At 46.1% G+C, this 19,744-nt stretch overlaps 1 non-coding gene across 1 annotated transcript; it reads right to left on the bottom strand.

Moving 5' to 3' along the window:
• Window positions 1-1,382: 1,382 nt before the first annotated feature.
• On the bottom strand, window positions 1,383-1,454 carry trnam-cau (transfer RNA methionine (anticodon CAU)). Its single transcript has one exon. It is a non-coding gene; the product is annotated as a tRNA-Met (tRNA).
• Between the last annotated feature and the right edge of the window lie 18,290 nt (window positions 1,455-19,744).

Raw genomic sequence — 19,744 nt, forward strand, 5'->3', positions numbered from 1 at the left:
TGGAGTTCAACCTGGAAAAGTGTGAAGTGATTCATTTTGGAAGGTCGAATTTGAATGCAGAATACAGGCTAAAAGACAGGATTCTTGGTAGTGTGGAGGAACAGAGGGATCTTGTGGCCCATGTCCATAGATCGCTCAAAGTTGCCACCCAAGTTGATAGGGTTGTTAAGAAGGCGTATGGTGTGTTGGCTTTCATTAACAGGGGGATTGAGTTTAAGAGCCGCGAGGTTATGCTGCAGCTCTATAAAGCCCTGGTTAGACCACACTTGGAATATTGTGTTCAGTTCTGGTCGTCTCATTTTCGGAAGGATGTGGAAGCTTTAGAGAGGGTGCAGAGGAGATTTATCAGGGTGCTGCCTGGACTGGAGGGCATGTCTTACGAAGAAAGGTTGAGGGTGCGAGGGCTTTTCTCACTGGAACGAAGAAGGATGAGAGGTGACTTGATAGAGGGGTACAAGATGATGAGAGGCATAGATAGAGTGGATAGACAGAGACTTTTTCCCAGGGTGGAAAGGGCTATCACCAGGGGGCATAATTTTAAGGTGATGGAGGAAGGTTTCGGGGAGATGTCAGAGGTAGGTTCTTTACACAGAGAGTGGTGGGTGCGTGGAATGCACTGCCAGTGGTGCTTGTAGAAGCAGATACATTAGGGACATTTAAGCGTCTCTTGGATAGGTACATGGATGATAGTAGAATGAAGGGTATGTAGGTAGTTTTGATCTTAGAGTAGGTTAAAGGTTCGGCACAACATCGTGGGCCGAAGGGCCTGTACTGTGCTGTACTGTTCTGTGTTCTATGTTCTATAACACAGGTGTTGGGAGGCTCAGCCTGGCTACGCAATGTTACAAGGACGCTGAGTGACATCATCGACAACGGGACAGAGAGAAAAACACACAGAAAAGTAATAGACTGTGAGGAAATAAAAGTGAGGAACGGAGAGAGACAGACAACGAAACTGAGTTGGAGAAACAAGGCATTTGCATGATTGTGTTCTCCCTGTTGTGTAACGGTATTTCCTGTTGTGTAAATATGTTTTCTGTTGTGTAAAGATGTACCCTGTTGTTGTGTAAAGGTTTTCCCTGTTATTGTTTTATTTTCTGTTACTGACCGTCTCCTCACTGTGACCATTTGTCCTGGTTTTATCGTGGCCAACATCACCATCTGGTGGTGGAGAGGAGGCTCTGCAGGAAGGGGTTGACAAAGTGGGAGAGACTCGGCTGGTCCATGTTTGCAGTTTGTGTTCTTGTGAGCAAAAGTGATTTGTTAGTGATTGATGTGTTCACTCGAAGGAAAAAGCTGATTGCAATCGAGCGCATCTTGTTATTATGGGGTAATACTTGATGTTTTGAAAGTAAACTCATTGTGTTATTACCAAACATAAATAGCAGAGAATGGTTTCGATCCATCGACCTCTGGGTTATGGGCCCAGCACGCTTCCGCTGCGCCACTCTGCTAACTGCTGTTTGAAATTTCAGCTGCCTGTTAGTGAAATATGTTCATTTCCCCAATGTTTTTAGAAAAATAGGATTGTCGTCGGATTTCTCAAGAATCCCGGACTCAGCAACACACGTGCTGACGGACTCACCCTCACTGCACAATGACACAAGGACACAGAGTAACAGCACCGACAATGAGGCAGACAGAGAAAGACACACAGAAAACCAGGAAGAGATTATCAAGCCCCAGAAGGGAACAGACAGAGAAAGGTACTGAGCAAACCAGCAAGAGACAGCGAAAGACCAATGATTTATGTAATTGTGTTCTCTGTTGTGTAAAGATGTTCCCTGTGTTCTTTTAAATATATTTCATGCTGTGTAATATGTTCTCTGTTGTGTTACTGTATTCGCTGTTGTGTAAAGATGTTCTCTGTTATTATGTAAAATGGTTCCCTGTTGGGTCAAGATCTTCTCAGTTGTGTAAATATGATCCGTCTTGTGTAAAAGTGTTCCCGGTTGTTTAAATATGTTCCCTGCTCTGTAATGTAGAGCTGAGTCTGCACTAATGGAATTGCTACAGTATCTTCCAGTCTGATACTGGATGAGGGCTCGAATGTGATCCAAAGCACAGTCTATACAAATTGAATTGCTATTGTATCTTTTAGTTTCACAATCCGGGGGAGTTTTAAACTGAATTCTCAGTTTGTATCTCAGGTTGTACTATCTTTCAGATTCTCTCAATCTGATATTGCACTTGAGATTTAGACTTAAGAAAGGATGTACTGGGATTGGAGGAGTTCAAAAGAGATTCACTCAGCTGATTCCTGGGATGAAGGGGTTGAATTATGAAGAACGGCTAAACAGGTTATTCATTCGTGTTTAGAACAATGAGGGGTGATCTTTTTGAAACGTACACGATTCTGAGGGGGCTTAACAGGGTGAAGAAGGGTCTCTGACCTGAAACATTAACTCTGCTTCTCTCTTCACAGATGCTGCCAGACCTGCTGAGTATTTCCAGCATTTCTTGTTTTTATTAACAGGGTAGATGTTGGGAAAATGTTTCCACCAGTGGGGGAATCCCAACCTAGGCGACATAGTTACAGAATAAGGGGACACTCATTTAAAACTGCGAAGCAAAGGAATTTCTTCTCTCAGAGGGTAGTGAATGTCTGGAATTCTCTACCCCAGACAGTATTGAAGGCTAAATCACTGAAAGTATTTAAAGAGGAAGTAAATAGATTTTTGAAATATTGGAGAGTTGAGGGCTATGAAGAGCTGGCATGAAAGAGGAATTGAGGTCTGGGGCAGATCAGCCATGATCTTAATGAATGGCGGGGCAGGTTTGAGGGGCCGAATGGCCTACTCCTGCTCCTATTTCTTCTGTTCTTATGTTATGTTATATCTAATGTATATGTCAGGATGCACTATGGGAATTAATACTGAAACTTATAAACTCATAATGTGTGTAAATATTGGGCTGATATTTAACTTGAATCTCAGAGTACATTATTGTAGTTAATTCTGTAAGTTTGAAAAGGGAACTCTGTGCTATAATGAAAACAAGAAATGCTGGAAATACTCAGCAGGTCAGGCAGCATATGTACAGAGAGAAGCAAAGTGAACGTTTCAGGTCAGTGACCTTTCAGATGCTGCCAGACCATTTGAAAGTCCATGTACACCACATCAACAGCATTGCCCTCATCACCCCTCTCTGTTACCACATCAAAAAACTCCCGCAGGACGGTTAAACATGATTTTCCCTTAAGAAATCCATGCTGCCTTTCTTGAATTAACCCACATTTGTCCATGGGACTATTGATTTTGTCCCGAATTATTCTTTCGAGAAGTTTTCCCACCTTCAAAATTGAACTGACTGGGGAGTGAAATGAGGTGAGTTGCTCTTACAGAGAGCCAGCACGGGTTCGACAGGCTGAATGGCCTCCTTCTGTGCTGTAGCCATTCTATGATTGTATGATTCTAGCAACAACTGTTGGTGGAGAGGCAGTGATGCAGGAATGGGTAGACAGAAAGGGGAAAGTCTGGGCTGGTGTGTGTTTGGGTTTGTGAATAAAGGTGATTTGGAAGCTGTGTTCCAAATTGAAGTGTTTACTGGAAGGAAGAAGTTGATGTAAATAAAGAGTAAAACGTGTGAAAATGAAGCGTGGTGTGATTGGGGATGGCAGTAAATATAGTGTTGGTGAATTATTTGTGTTAATAAACTTCCACTGCGCCCTCTGCTACAAGCTGCTGTTTATATCCAGCTGTGTGTTAGTGAGATAAATGTTTGTTTCAACGCTGTTTATAAAGCAATAGCATTGCACTCAAACAGTCCCAGACATAGCAACACACGTACAAAAGCAAAATACTGCGGATGCTGGAAATCTGAAATATAAAAAGAAAATGCTTGAAATAATCAGCAGGTCTGGCAGCATCTGTGGAGAGAGAACAAAGTTAATGTGAGCTAAGGAAGCAGACCTGAACTGTTAACTGTTTCTCTCTGCACAGATGCTGCCAGACCTACAGAGCATTTCCAGCATTTTCTGTTTTTATTACAGCAACACAGGTGTTGGGAGGCTCAGCCTGGCTACACAATGTTACATGGACGCTGAGTAACACCATAGAAAACGGGACAGAGAGAAAAACACACAGAAAACCAATAGACTGTGAGGAAGCAAAAGTGAGGAACAGAGAGAGAGACAACGAGACTTAGATGGAGAAACAAGGCATTTGTATGATTCTGTTCTCCCTGTTGTCTAAAGGTATTTCCAGGCGTGTAAATATGTTTTCTGTTGTGTAAAGATGTACCCTGTTGTTGTGTAAAGGTTTTCCCTGTTATTGTTATATTTTCTGTTGCTGACCGTCTCCTCACTGTGACCATTTGTCCTGGTTTTATTGTGGCCAACATCACCATCTGGTGGTGGAGAAGAGGCTCTGCAGGAGGGTGTTGACAAAGTGGGAGAGACTCGGCTGGTCCATGTTTGCAGCTTGTGTTCGTGTGAGCAAAAGTGATTTGTTACTGATTGATGTGCTCACTAGAAAGAAGAAGCTGACTGCAATAGAGTGCCTTTGGAAGCATCTTGTTATTATTATCAGGACTCAGAAAGGAACAGACAGAGAAAGGTGCTGATCAAACCAGCAAGAGACAGCGAGAGACTGATGAACACCACTTGGAGGGAGCACTGAGGGTGGCAAGGACACAGAATGTAGTCTGGCTGGGGGATGTCAATGTCCATCACCATGAGTGGCTCGGTAGCACCACTACTGACCATGCTGGCCGAGTCCCAACAGACATAGCTGCTCGATTGGGTCTGCAGTAGGTGGTGAGGGAACTAACAAGAGGGAAAAAATACTTGACCTCATCCTCACCAATCTGCCTGCCGCAGATGCATCAGTCCATGACAGTATTGGTAGGAGTGACCACTGCACAGTCCTTGTGGAGATGATGTCCTGTCTTCACATTGAGGATACCCTGTATTGTGTTGGGTGCCACTACCACTGTGCTAAATGGGATGGATTTTGAACAGATCTAGCACTGTATAACTGGGCATCCATTAGGTGCTGTGGACCATTAGCAGCAGCAGAATTGCAGTCAACCACATTCTATAACCTCACGGCCCGGCATATTCCCCCTCTCTAACATTACCAACAAGCTGGGGGATCAACCCTAATTCAATGAAGAGTGCAGGAGGGCATGCCAGGAGCAGCACCAGGCATACCTTGAAATGAGGCATCAGCCTGATGAAGCTACAGCCCAGGACTACTTTCATGCCAAACAGCAGAAGCAACATGTAATAGACAGGGCTAAGTGATCCCACAACCAACGGATCAGATCTACACCCTGCCACATCCAATGATGAATGGTGGTGGACAATTAAACAACCAACAGGAGGAGGTGGCTCCACAAATATCCCCAACCTCAATGATGGGGGAGCCCAGCACATCAGTGCAAAAGACAAGGATGAAGAATTTGAAACAATCTTCAGCCAGAAGTGCCGGGTTGATAATCCATCTCGGCCTCCTTCTGAAGTCCCCAGCATCACAGATGCCAGTCTTCAGCCAATTCGATTCACACAACGTGATATCAAGAAACGACTGAAGGCTCTGGATACAGCAAAGGCTACGGGCCCTGACAATATTCCGGCAATAGTACTGAAGACCTGTGCTCCAGAACTTGCCGCGCCCCGACCCAAGCTGTTCCAGTACAGGTACAACACTGGCATCTACCCGGCAATGTGGAAAATTGCCCAGGTATGTCCTGTACACAAAAAGCTGGACAATTGCAACCCAGCCAATTACTGCCTCATCAGTCCACTCTCAATCATCAGTATAGTGATGGAAGATGACATCGACGGGGCACTTGCTTTGCAATAACCTGTTCAGTGACGCTCAGTTGGGTTCCGCCAGGGCCATTCAGCTCCTGACCTCATTACAACCTTGGTTCAAACAAGGACAAAAGAGCTGACCTCAAGAGGTGAGGTGAGAGTGTCTGCCCTTGACATCAAGGTAGCATTTGACTGAGTATGGCATCAAGGAGCCAGAGCAAAACTGGAGTCAATAGGAATCAAGAGGAAAACTCTCCACTGGTTGGAATCGTACCTAGCACAAAGGAAAATGGTTGTGATTGTTGGAGGTCAATCATCTCAGCTCCAGGCCATTACTGCTGGAGTTCCTCAGGGTAGTATCCTCGGCCCAACCTTCTTCACTATTTCATCAGTGACCTTCCTTCAATCATAAGGTCAGAAGTGGGGATGTTCACTGATGATTGCAACATTTAGCACCATTCGCGACTCCGCAGATACTGAAAAAGTCCATGTAGAAATGCAGCAAGACCTGGACAATATCCAGGCTTGGGCTGATAAGTGGCAAGTAACATTCGCGCCACACAAGTGCCAGGCAATGACCATCTCGAACAAGAGAGAATCTAACGATCTCCCATTGACATTCAACAGCATTACGATCGCTGAATCCCCCACTATCAAATTCCCGGGGGTTCCCATTGACCAGAAACTGAACTGGAGTAGCCTTATAAATAGTGTGACTACATGAGCTGGTCAGAGGGTAGGAAGCATGCGGTGAGTAGCTCACCTCATGACTCCCCAAGCCTGTCCACTACTTACAAGGAACAAGTCTGGAGTGTGATGGAACACTCTGCACTTGCCCGGATGGGTGCAGCTCCAACAACATTCAAGAAGCTCGACACCATCCAGGACAAAGCAACATGCTTGATTGGCACCCCATCCACAACATTCACTCCCTTCACCACTGACGTACAGTGGCAGCAGTGTGTACCATCTACAAGATGCACTGCAACAATGCACCAATGCTACTCAGGCAGCACCTTCCAAAACTGCATCCTCTACTGCTTAGAAGGACAACGGCAGCAGATGCATGGGAATACCACCACCTGAAAGTTCTCCACCAAGCTACACATCATCCTGACTTGGAACTATATCGCCATTCCTCCACTTTCGCTGGGTAAAAATCAAGGAACTCCCTTCCTAATAGCACTGTGGGTGTACCTACCCCACATGGACTGCAGTGGTTCAAGAAGGAAGCTCACCACCACCTTCTCATGGGCAATTAGGGATGGACAATAAATGCTGGCCTGGCTGGCGACGTCCACATCCCATGAAACAAATAATTGAATACAGTAACAGCTCATCTCAATTCCTCGTATTTCTAAATCCCACCAGTCCAACATAAGCTAAACAATTATTGCATGTTGTGATTGACGGTCTGGTCTGTAAACTGCACTGTTTACAATCACAGATTGCTGACATTTGCTAACTGGAAATGAGATCTGCAAAATCGGGACAGTAGTTCACACAGTCTGTCAGTGTGAAAGAATCAGGCAATGTGAGGTAATAGAATTTGTCTGTAAATGTTACACTCATATTGCTTTATATTTTTATATTGAAAATAAAAGTAATCATTTCGTGAAAATAGTGTCCAAACTTTGGTAGCCAGTTGTTTTCGTCTTGCACTCAGCAGGGCAATCCACAAGAATACCAATTTAAGGGAAAAAAACAACTTTCTTCTGTATGAGAATAGAATGCTGATTGGTTTGCATGTGAACTCTGATTGGTCGAGGCATTGCCATTCAGAATGCATCAGTTTATGGTTACTGACAGATAACTGCCCAGCTTTGTTTGAAATTTAAACCAGGCAGCTTGACTCTGATTGGTCACGGCATTGCCCTGAGGAATGAGCCAGTGAATGGCTGTCACTTATTTTGTTTAGCTGAAACTGGCACAATATGTGTGCATGCTCTTTCTGTCTGCAAAGAACAGAGCCCTGTGTATTAATATATGTAGCTTACAGTACACACCAATGAACCACACTGTGAGCCCTACTGACAGTCTTAAATCGGTTGTCAGTGTAATTCTTAGCACACTGAGAATTATTTAGCAAATGTTGTCCTATTGTGGAATCACATCTCATGTTGGATACTGTGTTTTGAGTTTTGCAAGCACGGGTTGGTTGGATAGGGCCCATTGCGAACAGTGGAAGGGACATGTTATTTGATACAATACGCCAGTTTTGGGATGTACGGTCTAGAAACCGAGCATCACACTGATATTGAAATTCATATATCACGTTACTTATTTGTGTGATAGGCAGGACGTCTCTTTTGCTTGACAGCAGCATCCTGTTAGTGGTGAACACCACACTTGTTGCTCCTGCACAGTAACAGCAGGAAACAGCTCGCTTCACCTGTTACTCAAATACTGGGGATATATTACCTTTCCAGGGTAATTTGAGGGAGACTGGGCACTTTTCAGGGCTCAAAACGACGGCCTTCAGCCCGTTTCTCAGTTTGTGTGATATACAGTGAGAAATGATCTGATCAGTGTAGCCATTGTAATGCAGGATGTCTTTGATTCGCCCTATTTCAGCATCAAGTTTGCATGGTGAGCAAATGGCACAGCCCTGTTTATGAGGTTGTCGATAAGACCAATCTTATAGCGCGTGGAACTGTAATAATCCCAACGCGTGTATTGACCAGTGAAGGTAGGTTTGTGGTAGACCATGGTAGAAAACCACTTAGCAGATTTCTCAACTAGTACATCAAGGAAAGGGAGCTCATTTGACTGCTCCATTCCAAAGGTGAATTTGAGGGCAGGATGGAGCCCATGAAGACGTGCGAGGAAATTATTTCATGCAGCTGCGGATTCAAATATAGCAAACGTATCATCTACATATTGGAAATATGCAAGAGATAGGAGGTTAGGTGTCATTCCCTCAAAAACAGGTTTGTCATGGAATCCAACAAAGATGTTTGTGAGAGCTGGGCCCAGAGGGGATCCCATGGCAACACCAGCGATACATGGTGTCAATAAAACTGAACTCAACTGTGCGAGTTGCCGAGTTCATAAGCTCAATGAATACTGATTCACACAATGGTGACGGGTCTAGATCGCCATGATATAGCACTGCAGTGCAAATATCTATGGCTTCCTGAAGTGGTACATTGGTGAATAGGCTAGCAATGTCAAATGAACACATGGACACGGCATTGCTGTCGATATGCAAGTCCTGTATTGTCTTCACAAATGTGAAGGAATCCTTCACCGTGTATGTGGAGAACATGCTCAAAAACTGGTTGTAACAATTTGCCCAATCATTTGGCAAATTCATTTCAGGATACTATTTACATTACTGCAAATAAAGGAAACACAACGACACAAAGAATTGAGCACAACGCTGAAAGTTTCACAGCAAATAGTCAAATGGGAAAAGGATGAAATACAGAAAGAAGAAGTCGAAAATGCTGAAAACACTCAGCCAGTCCGGAAACAACTGTGGAGAAGAGAAGCTCGGGTTAATGGTCCTGTTCTGTGACCCTTCTATGGACCTGAAACATTGCTCCTACCTTCCTCTCTCCACAGATACTGCTGGAGCTGCTGAGTGTTTCCAGAATCTTCTGTTATTATTCAGGTTTCCAGTGTGTGCAGTATTTCTCTTTTTGAAAACAAAATATTCCCTGAGAGGAATGGAACTTTACATAAAAAATAGGAGTAGGCCATTCGGCCCGTCGAAATAGCTCTGCCATTCAATAAGATCACAGCTGATCTCCGACATCAACTCCATCTTACCACACTGGCACAGATCCCTTGATTCCCTTAGTATCCAAAAACCTATCAATCTCTCTCTTGGATATACCCAATGATTGAGCATCCACATCTCTAGAGTCACAGAGAGATACAGCACTGAAAAAGGCCCTTCGGCCCACCGTGTCTGTGCCCACCAACAACCACCCATTTATACTAATCCTACATTCATCCCATATTCCCTACCACATTCCCACCATTCTCCTACCACCTATCTACACTAGCGGCAATTTACAATGGTCAATTTACCAATCAACCTGCAAGTCTTTGGCTGTGGGAGGAAACTGGAGCACCCGGCGGAAACCCAAGCGGTCACAGAGAAAACTTGCAAACTCTGCACAGGCAATACCCTGAGCGGAGCCGATGTCACTGGAGCTGTGAGGCTGCGGTGCTAACCACTGCGCGTAGAGAATTCCAAAGATTCACAATACTTTGAGTGAAAAGAAATTCTCCTCTTCTCAGTCCAAAATGATGGAGCCATTTATACTGAGACTGTGATTCCTAGTTCTAGATTCCCCAGCCAGAGGAATCATCCTCCCAGCACTTACCCTGTTAAATACCTTAAGATTTTTAGGTGCCAGTAAGATTACCTCTCACTCTTCTAAATTCTGAGGAATATCGGCCTCGTCTACTCAATCTCTTCTTATAGGACAATCCCCTCATCCCAGGAAGCAATGGAGTGACACTTTGATACACTTCCTTTAAGGCAAGTATATCCTTCCTTAGATAAGGGGACCAAAACTGTGCACAGTGCTCCAGGTGTGATCTCACCAAGGCTCTGTCTAATTGTAGTCAAACTTCTTTATTCTTATAAAAACTCTTCACAATGTTGAACACAACTATTAACTGCCCCATTAACATCTCTGCTCTAAGAAGAAGGACCCCAGCTTCACACACCTATTCTTTCCACATTAGCTGAATTCCTGCATCTCTGATACATTCTAGTAAATCTCCTCTGCGCCCTCTCTAAGGCCTTGACATTCCTGCTAAAGTGTGGAGCATGGAATTAGACTCAATGCTCCAGCTGAGGCCTATAACCAGTGAGATTTATAAAGGTTCAGCCTCAATTCCTTGTCTGTGTCCCGGACTCCCATTTCTGGTTTCTGACTCAATGTCGGCTCTGAGCTGTTGAAACTGCCTGAAGAAACATTTCCACCCAACAAAGCGCTCGGAATGTGAGAAGGGACAAAGTGAGTGACCAAGTACATTAACTCCAAGTAAAACTCCACCTTGTAGTGAAAACACTCGAAACACAACGGCTCTTTTAAGAGCCACCCACAATCTCTCTGAAAAAGCTGCACCAACATCTCTCTAGAATTGGTTTATTTAATTGGTTTTAATGCTCAGTCACCCTCTGGAACTTTCTCACTGTCTTTGTGTTTTCTGTTTCAATCTGGTATGAAGATTCTGGGAAGATGAGGGGCGGCACAGTGGCGCAGTGGTTAGCACCGCAGCCTCACAGCTCCCGGGACCCGGGTTCAATTCTGGGTGCTGCTTGTGTGGAGTTTGCAAGTTCTCCCTGTGTCTGCGTGGGTTTTTTCCGGGTGCTCCGGTTTCCTCCCACATGCCAAAGACTTGCAGGTTGATAGGTTAATTAGCCATTATAAATTGCCCCCAGTATAGGTAGGTGGCAGGGAAATATCGGGACAGGTGGGGATGTGGTAGGAATATGGGATTACTGTAGGATCAGTATGAATGGGTGGTTGATGTTTGGCACAGACTCGAAGGGCCTGCTTCAGTGCTGTTTCTCTAAACTAAATCTAAACTGGCTGGGAGGATCTTTGTGGTTTTCCTGCAGAAACACAAAACAAAGTCTCTTTTCAGAGTCACCCACCGCCTCATGGGGACAGCAGTGACATGGGAACGGGAGCTGGGGTGTGTTTTCTGCCGGAAATATCAGTTAATGATTTATGTTGTTCTCTCGTTATATTCCAATCTCTGAATTGAGCCTTTCCACCGCACCAGGGTTATGGGGAGAGTTTTCATCGTTTCTTTTCCAAACGTACAGACGATGTTATAAAGTTGCTGATTTATCCAGATGGCGGATTCTCCCCTCACAGTGAAAAGTAACATCGCACCTTCACATCTGCCCATTGTTTTATAATTGAATAATTAGACAAATGGAATTATTTGTGATGTTATTTCCCCCGAGACGGTGTTTCCTGCAGTGAAACTGATCAGTTTCAGCTCAGTCATTCAGGGACCTGGAATTCCTGCGGTTTGAGCCCGCTGGAACCCCAGCCCACTTCTGATTGGTCACCTTCTTCTCATAAAGTCAGTGACAGCACATGAGGAGGCCATTCCACCCATGAAGTCCATGTCGGGTTTCCAATCTGTTCAGTCCCCGACTCGATCCCCAAAGCCCTGCATAATCCCTTTGAGTCAAAATGACCGTGGTAAGACTCAAACCTGCAATCTTCTGATAACAACATGGAATATACCGAAGTCAAATGCCTTATCCATTAGGCCACACGGCCATTAGCTCACATGAATGATTGAATCAGAGAACCTCGAAGCACAAATTACAGCAAATCATTGGCTGAACCTGTCAACCTGGCACAATATTTGAATTTGTGAAAGCCGCCAATTTCACTGTGGAAAAGAAGTGATCCACTGGAAAAGTACATAAAAATCTATTTTCCCATCACGATTTAAAAAAAAGCTTTTAAAACACAATTCTGCTTTTACCGACTCAAATTGCTGGTGCTATTTTATGAACAGCTTTATTTTGCCAATTGTTGTCAACTTCTCATCCGTAACTGACAGGAAAAGACTCCGTTCAGCAATCTTTAACACGACAAATAACTCAAACTCGGTGTGGAAATAATAAATTACAGACTATTGGTAATTCCCCTTCACACAGGCTTCAGGGGGACAGTGAGAAGCCACGGAAATAGTTGCTTCATCCTTTTAAAAGGTTCCCATTCTGTCCTGTAACTGACATGTTGGAATCAGATTTGTATTTAACAAGTTATTTCGTTGAAAGCAAAATCCTCAACGGACCAGCTGGGAATCTGGGAATCACTGAAGTAAAATAAAAGGCTTTTGATTGAGAAGACGGGACCTTCTCACCAGCATCCGGGTTACATTCTCCTCACATCCTTACACAGTGAGCAGCTCTTTCCCTCGAGAAATAGACAGCAGCAGTTGCAAGTTCAGTAAAAGGATCGGTTCATTGAGACAAGTTTCTGAGTGACAGGTGGTGCTGAATATTAATACAAGAAGGTCCTGGAATAGGAAACAAGTGTCCAGAGTGGGGTCTGAAATCAGGACAGGGAAATGGCCAGCACTGACACAGATCATTTCATTATTACATTGATATCTGACTGTCTATAAGGAGAAGCGAGTTAAACACATGATGGTGAAAGGAATGGAAGATGACGTTGGTTGTTCCAGATGAAGAGGGATAGACAGAGGTGTGGGTACAGCAGACTGCAGACAGTAATCAGCCCTTTCAGATACTGTGGGTGCATCTGAAAAGAGCCTTTGGGTATTTGATAAAATCCTGGCAGATTGACTTGGTTTTGGTGCCCGGAGCGCTGGTTTTCTTGGGCAGCAGCACGGCCTGGATATTCGACAGCACCCTGCCCTCAGTGTCCTGGAATCAAAAGCAAGTGTCCAGAGTGGGGCCTGAAATCAGGATAGGGGAAAAAGCTCTTTGTTTAATAACCCTCAAATAGCTACCTTGTCAGGTTACTAATGTTTTAGTTAGTGTAATTTATGAATAATTACTAATTAGAAAGTGCTGTTTGGACAGAGTGTAAAGCTGTGAGTTGATGTGTGAGGGACTTCACTGACTAGGGGAAGGAGGTGCACTTTGGTCTCTTTTCTTTTCTGCCTTTTCAGCCTTCATGGTACAGGGGAAGAAGCTGATCGGTGAGTAACTGGTAAATTATTCTACTTATTACACTTATTACACGAGCAATAATACGTTTGTAAAGCTAAGTAATGGCAGGGCAGCTCTTAAAGTAAAAGTTCGAAATTGGGGGAAGGCAAATTTTACAAAGCTGAGAGGTGATTTGGTGGATGTGGACTGGATACAACTACTTGAAGGAAAACCCAAGGATGTTTTAACAGTCCATTAAGAGCAAGAGGATAACCAAGGAAAGTGTATGGCCTATCAGAGATGTACAAGGGAACTTCTGTGTGGATCCAGAAGATGTGGGCGGGGTTCTGAATGAGTTTTTTGTCTCTGCCTTCACAAAGGAGAGGGATGATGCAGACATTGTAGTAAAAGAAGAGGAGTGTGAAATATTAGATACGATAAGCATAATCAGAGTGGAAGTACTAGAGGGTCTGACATCCTTGAAAATGAATAAATCACTAGCGCCAGATGGTTTGCATCTGAGGTTGTTAAAGGAAGCCAGGGAGGAAATAGTGGATGCGCTGAGGATCATCTTCAAATCCTCACTGGATATGGGGGAGGTGCCGGAGGATTGGAGGTCTGCGAACGTTGTACTATTATTTTAAAAGGATGTGAGGGATAGGCCAAATAATTATAGACCGGTCAGTCTGACCTCGGTGGTGGGTAAATTATTAGAATCAATTCTGAGGGACAGGATAAACTACCACTTAGAAAGACATGGATTAATCAGGGATAGTCAGCATGGATTTGTTAAGGGAAGGTCATGTCTGACTAACTTGATTGAGATTTTTGAGGAAGTAACAAGGAGCATTGATGAGGATAGTGCGGTGGATGTGGTTTACATGGATTTTAGTAAGGCATTTGATAAGGTCCCACATGGCAGTCTGGTCTGTAAAATGAAAGCCCGTGGGATACAGGGGAATGTGGCAGGTTGGATCCAAAATTGACTCAGTGGCAGGAAACAAAGGATAGTAGTCAACGGATGTTTTTGCGAATGGAAAGCCGTTTTCAGTGGCGTTCCACAGGGCTCAGTGTTGGGTCCCTTGCTGTTTGCGGTACATATTAATTATTTGGAATTAAATGTGGGAGCTATGATTGGGAAATTTGCTGATGACACAAAAATTGGCCGTGTAATTGATAGTGAGGAGGATAGCTGTCGACTTAAGAATGATATGAATGGATTAGTTGAGTGGGCGGAAAAGTGGCAAATGGAATTCAATCTGGAGAAGTGTGAGGGAATGCATTTGGGCAGGGCAAACAAAGCAAGGGAATACACAATAAACGGGAAGATATTGAGAGGGGTAGACGAAGTGAGAGACTTTGGAGTGCATGTCCACAGGTCCATGAAAGTGACAGGATAGGTAGATAGAGTGGTGAAGAAGGCATATGGAATGCTTTCCTTTCTTGGTCGACAAAAGCAGGGATGTAATGCGAGAACTGTTTAAAACGGTGGTATGGCCACAGCTGGATTGTTGCGTACAGTTCTGGTCATCACATTACAGAAAGGACATAATTGCTGTGGAGAGAGTACAGAGGAGATTTACAAGAATGATACCGTGGGTGGCTCTGAAAAGAACCTTTGGGTATTTGATAAAATCCTGGCAGATTGCCTTGGTTTTGGTGCCCGGAGTGCTGGTTTTCTTGGGCAGCAGCATGGCCTAGATATTAGGCAGCACCCAGCCCTGAGTGATGGTCACCCCTCCCAGCAGCTTGGTGAGCTCCGTGTCATTCTGGACAGCCAGCTGTCGGTGTCTGAGGATGTTGCGGGTCTTCTTGTTGTCCTGGGCCACGTTACTGGCCAACTCGAGGATTTCAGCGGTGAGATACTTGAGCACAGCAGCCAGATAGACCGGGGCTCCGGCACCCACACGCTCAGCATAGTTGCCTTTCTCAGGAGCCTGTGAACACGGCCCACCGCGAACTGCAGTTCAGCCCGGGAGGAGCGAGACTTGGCCTTGGACCGAGCTTTCCCGCCGGTCTTTCCTCTTCCAGACTTTTCTATTCCAAAAATATACTTGAGGACATTCCGTGCAGACCACTGCCTGATGGATTGGTGGTCAAAGGTGTTTTTCCACACAAACATTTCCACGAAGGCACAGTCCAACTGGATGGAGCGTTCCGTGGCAATGTGACCAGATCCATCCTTCGCAACACCGGGGTCAGATAGAACCTCAGCACGTAGTGACACTTGGTGTTTGCATACTGGGGCTCTACGCACAGCTTGATGCAGCCACATACTAAGGTGGCCATCAGGTTGAGGGCGACGTTGAGTACATTTTTTCGCCTTCATCCAGAGGTTTGAACATCGTGTCCCTCCGGACCCTGTCCATTTTGCATCTTCAGATAAAGTGGGAAATGGCTCGGGTGATCGCCACAGCGCAGGAGTGGGGTATGGGCCAGACCTGCGTCACAGACAGCAACAACGTGAGCACCTTGCACCTGATGACCAGGTTCTTACCCGTAATGGAGAGAGATCGCTGCTCCCACATGCTCAATTTATGTTGTACCCTGGCTACTCACTCCTCCCAGGTTTTGGTGCACGTCCCGGCCCTTACAAACCATATCCCCAGCACCTTCAGGTCGTCTGACCTTACGGTGAAGGGGACAAAGGATCGGTCAGCCCAGTTCCCAAGGAACATGGCCTCGCTCTTGCCATGGTTAACATTGGCTCCCGAATCCAGTTCGAACTGGTCGCAGATGCTCATCAGTCTGCGAATGGACTGCAGATCCGATCAGACCACAGCAACATCATCCATGTGCAGGGAGGCTTTGACCTGAGTGACTCCACTGCCTGAGATTGTCACCCCTCTTATGCCCGCATCCTTCCTTATAGACTCAGCAAAGGGTTCGATACAGCAAACACACAAGGCAGGGGAAAGAGGACAGCCCTGTCTGACTCCTGATTTGATTGGAAACTTTATGATTCCCACCCAATTTTTTGGACTGTACTACTGATGTTTGTGTAGAGCAGTTTGATCCAATTGCAGATTCCCTTCCCAAACCCCATTTTGGAAAGAACGTCCATCATGTGTGTGTGCGATATCCTGTCAAAAGCCTTCTCCTGGTCCAGGCTGATGAGGCAGGTGTCCACCCTCGTGACCCGTACAGAGGAGATCGTATCCCTGATTAGCACGACACTATCAGAGATCTTCCTGCTGGGTACAGTACAGATCTGGTCAGGGTGAATCACCAACTCCAGAGCAGACTTGACTCGACTGGCGATGACTTTGGACAGGATCCTGTAGTTTACATTAAGCAGTGAGATGGGCTGCCAATTTCTGATTTCTGCCCTCTCCCCCTTCTGCTTGTAGATGAGGGCGATGATGCCTTTCCTCATGGATTCTGACATGCTGCCGGCCAGGAGCATACTCTCGTACACTTCCAGCAGGTCTGGGCTGACCCAGTACCACAGGGCCGAATACAACTCAACTGGTGAGCCGTCGCTTCCGGGAGTTTTCTTCGTCTCAAAAGACTTGATGGCCTTTGTCAGCTTGTCCAGAGTAAGCGGTTTGTCCAGATTCTCCTGCATGCTGTCATCTAAGACCTCTGTGATAGATGACAGGAAGGACTGGGAGGACGTGCTGTCCATAGACTTCACGTCTTGCAGCCCAGCATTCAAGGATTTGCTAATCCTTAGTATGTCGGACTGCGAAGACGTTACCGAGCCATCCTCTTCCTTCAGGCTGCTGATCACAGAGTTCTCTCTGTGTACCTTTTGGAAGAAGAAACGTGAGCACATCTCATCCTGCTCAATGGAGCGGACTCTGGACTGGAAGATGATCTTGGAGGCCTCCATGGCCAAGAGCGAGGCCTGCTGGCTCTTCACCTCTTGGAAATCCTCCTTGTCCTCAACCCCCATCGACTGCAGCCAGAGCAGATTTTGCATTCTTTTCTGGAGTCGGGAAATTTCCCTCTGTCTCTCTCTCACCCTCTGAACACCTTTGGAGATAAAGAACCTCTTGATGTTCTCCTTGATCACTTCCCACCAGTTCACCGGATACTCAAAGAGGGTCTCACTGTTCTCCAACTTTTTCAATCTCTTTTGAGTTCCTCAATGTTCTCTGGGGTTAGCAGTGTAGCATTGAGCTTCCATGTCCCCCTGCCAACCGGCTGGTCATCCTGTCAGTGACAGTCAACCAGTAAGAGGCAGTGGTCGGAGAAGAACACCGGCTTGACGTTGGTGGATCTGACCGTGAAAGCAGGGGACACATACAGGAAGTCAATCCTGGAACGGGCAGACCCGTCCGATCTTGACCAGGTGTATCTACGCTGCTCTCTGTCTGCAGGTTTGCTGAAGACATTGTGCAGTTTGGCATTTTTTACTGTTTCATTTAAGAATCTGGGCGGAGCGTCCAGTTTTCTGTCGTCACTGCCAGATCGTCCAGCTGCATCAATGATGCAGTTGAAGTCACCTCCAAGAATGACCGGCCTGGATGTCGTCAGCAGCAGTGGGAGTTGCTGGAGGATGGTCAGCCACTCACTGTATTGGACCGGGCATACACGTTGCTTAACTGGAGCGGAGCATTGTTGTGCATTACATCTGCTACGAGAAGGCGACCGCCCACCAGCATCTTAACTTCAGAGATGGTTAAATTGCCTCCCCACAGCAGAATCCCCAGGCCGGAGGAACAGGAATCATTTCCCCTGGACCAGATCGATGTCCCATGGGATCACCATCGTGACCATTGCCTGTAAGTGTTGCGGTGCACGATTCCACACTCCTGACAAAACAGTATGCCGGCTTTGACCTTTACGAAGTAATCCAAGGTTGAAACACATCACGTGGTAGATTTAACACAGTGCATGTTAATCGAAGCAACCTTTATATCCACTATAAAGTTGGGTGCTGCTTACCACACCAGGTGTCTTTGCTAGTCCCAGTGCTTGAGTATGTTCCTGCATACCCATAGTGTACGCAAGCTGTTTCACATTCGTTGAGCCCAGAAACCCCTCATGGTTATTCATGAGGGTTTTGTTCCACTGGGGTGACATCGGCGGGTGGGGGTGGGTCTTGTAGGCAGCAAGGCTTGGGTTGTCCTCTGCTGTTGGTGTCTTTCCCCTCGGTCGCTCCTCGAGTGACATCACTGTTCCAGACTTCCCGGAGCTGGAGCTGGAGTGCGCAGGACACTTCGCTGCTCTCGGTCTCCCGGAGCTGGGGTGCACAGAGCATCTCCTTGGGTTCCATGCTTTTGGTTTGGGGTGCGCTGGGTGTGTCACAACTTCCAGTGCCCCGGAGCTGGGGGTTTTATCTTCCAGCTCCTTTGAGTTCTGCTGCTTCTTTTGGAGGTGCCATCGTTCCGGCCCTTCCTCGTCCAGTGAGGAGGAGCTGCTGTAGTCTGTCTCAGACGGTAGCCTCCTCTTGCCACTGGTTTTTAGGTGGTGACCTGTTCTTTTTTTGGAGGTTTTTTCTTTGTGGTTTTCCTTTGTACCACCTGCCACTGATCTGTTTGTCCATCTGCTGCCTCCTCCTCCATTAATTCTGTCTGGAGAGGAGGAGTTTCCAGGCACGGAGTAGGTGTTGGGTCGCTGGTTGCAGCTGCCTCCCCTTTCTTCTCTTTCTCAGATAGACTTTCATCGCTGTGGGGAGGATTGCTTGTTTCCCTCCCAGTACCAGACATGTTCACCATTCCTTAACCCGGCCTTTCCTTGGTCCATGCTGCCTGAGCATAACTAAGGCAGCGTTTGGGCAGGTTTTGTACAGGTGGCCTGCCCCACCACACAGGTTGCAGTACTTACAATGTTTACAGTCCTTGGTCTGATGGCCTTCCTTCTTGCAGTTCTTGCTGACGACTGTGCTGCAGTTAGCTGCCACGTGACCAGATTTGCCGCAGGTACGACAAACTCTGGGCTGCTCCGCATAGACCATGAAGCCTCGACTTCCCCCGAAAGCGAAGCTGGAGGGAGGATGGATGATGGCTCCGTTGGCAACGGCCTTCAAGGTCACCTTGACCTGCCGCTTGCTGGTCCAATTCCCAAATGGGTCCTTGACATCAGTGCTGCCGCCGGCCACCTCAACATACCTGGCGAGGAAGGTGAGTACATCCACGACAGGAACATGGGGTTGTAGAGGTGGCTTCTCACCACCCGGTCACGTTGCGATGGCAGTGTGAAGAGCGGCTCCACTGTGAGGATGGACAGCGGCGCCTGGTTTCCCTTCTCCTTGAACACCTTCAGGAACTTGATGCATCCGCTACGTACTTGGACGTCACGTCAAAATATCCACTGCTGGGGAAGTCCTGCAGGCAGAAGATGTTTACAGCTTGGAATCCACAGCAATCAATAAGGATTTTCTTAATGAAGAAGGTACGATCAACAGGTGCATCTCCATCATT

This window comes from Heterodontus francisci, unplaced genomic scaffold, assembly GCF_036365525.1.
Source record: "Heterodontus francisci isolate sHetFra1 unplaced genomic scaffold, sHetFra1.hap1 HAP1_SCAFFOLD_337, whole genome shotgun sequence".
NCBI classification, from domain to species: domain Eukaryota; kingdom Metazoa; phylum Chordata; class Chondrichthyes; order Heterodontiformes; family Heterodontidae; genus Heterodontus; species Heterodontus francisci.